This window comes from Dreissena polymorpha, chromosome 2 (genome assembly GCF_020536995.1).
Source record: "Dreissena polymorpha isolate Duluth1 chromosome 2, UMN_Dpol_1.0, whole genome shotgun sequence".
NCBI classification, from domain to species: Eukaryota; Metazoa; Mollusca; class Bivalvia; order Myida; family Dreissenidae; genus Dreissena; species Dreissena polymorpha.
In genome coordinates this window covers 56,820,573-56,824,427 of record NC_068356.1, presented here as the reverse complement: position 1 = coordinate 56,824,427, position 3,855 = coordinate 56,820,573, and positions in this window count along the sequence as shown.

Genomic DNA, 3,855 nt, shown 5'->3' with positions numbered 1-3,855 from the left:
GTATGTACCTTTTAAAATAAAATGGTCTTCATCTTTGAATGTTTGTATCTGTACATGCTTAGAAACATCTTTTATTCATAAAAATTTGAAAAAAATGTGTGTTTTTCTGCCTCAAATAACTTGAAACCTGCACCCACAATGGGTGACATTTAATTTTAACTGTCGAAAGATTATTGTGTATTACACTCAAGCAGTAATCATGTGCATAGATTAACGTTGTTCCTTACTTACAGCATACACGGATAGCTTATTTAAATAAACAAAAGCTTTCATTTTCTGCTAAAGACTATATGTAACATAACTTGTTTGTATCCTGCTTGTATGCCCAATTTATGTACACCATCATGGTCACTATATGATTCTAGATTCTATAGTGTTTGAATATAATTTTGGCGATTGCTGCAGAAAAGATGTACACGAGCACTTCGATTCGATATCTGAACCATTGTCAAGTCGACTGGTGCATATGAATGACAAAATAACAAAGATTCCCGTTAAAATGGCAAATGTGAATAGCTCATTTTGGCTTGAATAATATACGGCATGTATGTAATGTTTAGAAATTATGCGTAAAGGGAAAATAAAAGGATGATTTAAAATATACCTTATGAAAATATTATTTAATTAATAATTGTTTTAAAAATTATGATTGATTTATACAACAGCATATGTGCATAAACGATACCATCATTAGTGAGTTTTTTGACGATTAAGACTATACATGTAATCTTTTTTTCCGACCTTCAATATTTTAGACATTTGGATCGAGTGGCTTGTTAATTGAATATTTGATAATATAGACGAATAATCGAATGCGTTAAAGGATGCATTCTCATCCAAATTTTAAAATCCTACGTTAAAAATTACAAAAATATGCCCGATTTTCAACTATGACATATTCTAAAATAATGATTATACGACAGCGTTCTCCTTCACTTTTCAACCTACAGCATTCTAACTTACACTTCAAGTCAATGTTTCTTTTAATACAAAGCTATGTATGCGCGGTTTTTGGCTAAAAATTACACACGTTATGCCCATTTCAAACGTGGATATTCTATAACGCTATGATTATAAATATACCCTTTCAGCAAAATGGCTTCTCTTAGACCACAAGATCCACATGTATTATATTTGGTATTTAATTACTGTGTGGTAATCCCAAACAAAATTTTCTCAAATTATGCCACCCCCCCCCCCACCCCCACACCTGCAATACACTGGGCACACAAGGTTAAACAACGCGATGTGTGAAATCAATTTTGATAACAAGGATTATTAATGTGTAATTATATAGATGTACAACAGACTTGCAATTGAAACATTTCATAAAAACAAATGCACACATATTGCACTTGGTACATTTGTCCCCAGATATTGTCGCCAGTTTAAAATTATGTCGCCACTCAAACACAAGCAATTTTAGCCCCTTAAAATTCTGTAACCATTACAAAACAAGCGATTGTTTAGCCATCCATGAATCACAGTCTACAGTCAGTGCGTTCACTCAGTTTGAAGCTGTGTAGCAACGAATCAAATGCAAACAAATGTAATGATATATCATTATTTCTTTATTTATACATTCCACATACAAGACATACAACAAACATAGATAGATCGAAAATCATATGAGCTTATTTATATGTCATTCATCTACTTTTCTAGACATATTACCTGGCTATGCATGGCGATAAAACACAACGCATCATTTATTAGCACGTAAAATAATAGTAACATAATAAGTACACTAAACGGCTGTCATCATCTAATTAGAAAATTGCTGTATATAAGAAGCGATGATATCTTTGGAGCAACTGTAGAATCATTGACACATGTATCATTAGCCGTTCAATTCAGTTAAATATGCAGTTTGTTCGAAACACTACCTAACAAGCAAATTAGTTGAATTGATATCCAAAGCCAAATACATTGTGTTTATAATTTGTTGCAAATCCCTCCATATACAGTATAATCCTAAAACAAGAGGGCCATGATGGCCCTGAATCGCTCACCTGACTCATTAAGATCAGATGAAAACTATGACCTCTATTGTCTACACAATGTTTTTCTATGATTTGACCCAGTGACCTAGTTCCTGACTCTAGATGACCCAAATACAATCCCAATCCAGATTTTATCAAGATAAACATTCTGACCACAGTTCATAAATATTGGATGAAAACTGTGACCTCTATTGTCAACACAAGGTTTTTCTATTTATTTGAACTAGATTTTTACCCCCAAATGACCCAAATACACTCCCACCCAGATTTCATCAAGAATTCTGACCAAATTTCATAAAGGTTGGATGAAAACTGTGATCTCTAATGTCTACACAAGGTTTTTCTATTATTTGACCTAGTGACCTAGTTTTTGACCCCAGATGACCCAAATAAAATCCCAACCCAGATTTCATCAAGATAAACATTCTGACCAAATTTCATAAAGATTGGATGAAAACTGTGACCTCTATTGTCTACAGAAGGTTGTTCTATTATTTGACCTAGTGACCTTGTTTTTGACCCCAGATGGCCCAAATACAATCCCAAACCGGATTTCATCAAGATAAACATTTTGACCAAATTTCATCAAGATTGGATGCAAACTGTGACCTCTACTGTCTACACAAACAAATTGTTGACGGACGGACACACAGACACACGCAGGCACGCACAACGGACGCCGGACATCACACGATCACATAAGCTCACCGTGTCACTTCATGACAGGTGACCTAAAAATATGTGTCGGAGATAAACATGAACAGTTGTGGTTAAAATCCCATAGAAACAAGGGCTGTTTGTAAAACATGCATGCCCCCTATATGGGCTATAAGTTGTAGTAGCAGCCATTGTGTGAATACGTTTTTTGTCACTGTGAATGGTGGTGGTGGTGGTGGTGGTGGTGGTGTAGTAGTAGTAGTAGTAGTAGTAGTAGTAGTAGTAATAGTAGTTGTAGTAGTAGTAGTAGTAGTAGTAGTAGTAGTAGTAGAAGTAGTAGTAGTAGTAGTAGTAGAGTAGTAGTAAGTAGTAGTAGAAGTAGTAGTAGTAGTAGTAGTAGTAGTAGTGGTAGTAGTAGTAGTAGTAGTAGTAGTGGTAAAAGTAGTAGTAGTAGTGGCAGTAGTAGTAGAAGTAGTAATAGTAGACGTGGTGGTGGTGGTGGTGGTGGTGGTGGTTGTGGTGGTGGTGGTGGTAGTAGTACTAGTAGTAGTAGTACTAGTAGTAGTAGTAGTAGTAGTAGTAGTAGTAGTAGTAGTAGTAGTAGTAGTAGTAGTAGTAGTAGTAGTGGTAGTAGTAGTAGAAGTAGTAGTAGTAGTAGTAGTAGTAGTAGTAGAAGTAGTAGTAGTAGTAGTAGTAGTAGTAGTAGTAGTAGTAGTAGTAGTAGTAGAAGTAGCAGTAGCAGTAGCAGTAGCAGCAATACAAGACCAATACTTAAGAATGATCAAATGGGAAAAGGTAACATAGCACCAGCAGTAAATATGGGGCTCATTTACAGGTCAGATTTGGAATCTCTGCTGTAAAATGAGATTTTGAATGAATTAAAGGGAGGCAAATCTGTAATAAAAAGAACATGCATAAACCGTAGTTGTTTCCCTTGTTTGAACCATGCTAAATCCTTACAAGTTTGGAAAGAATTGGATGAAAAATTTGGACTTTATTGCATAAACACCATTTTCTCAATTCAAGGGGAGGTAATTCTGTACTTCATGGACCAATAATGCTCATTTTTTGTAGGGTTCGTGTCCTCATTGATATAAAGACACTGTGCAAATTTGGAAAGGATCGGACAAAAAATGTGGAAGATTTTTGAAAGTTTTCACAAAATAGGCAAAAACGAATAAACATGCAAAGTTCA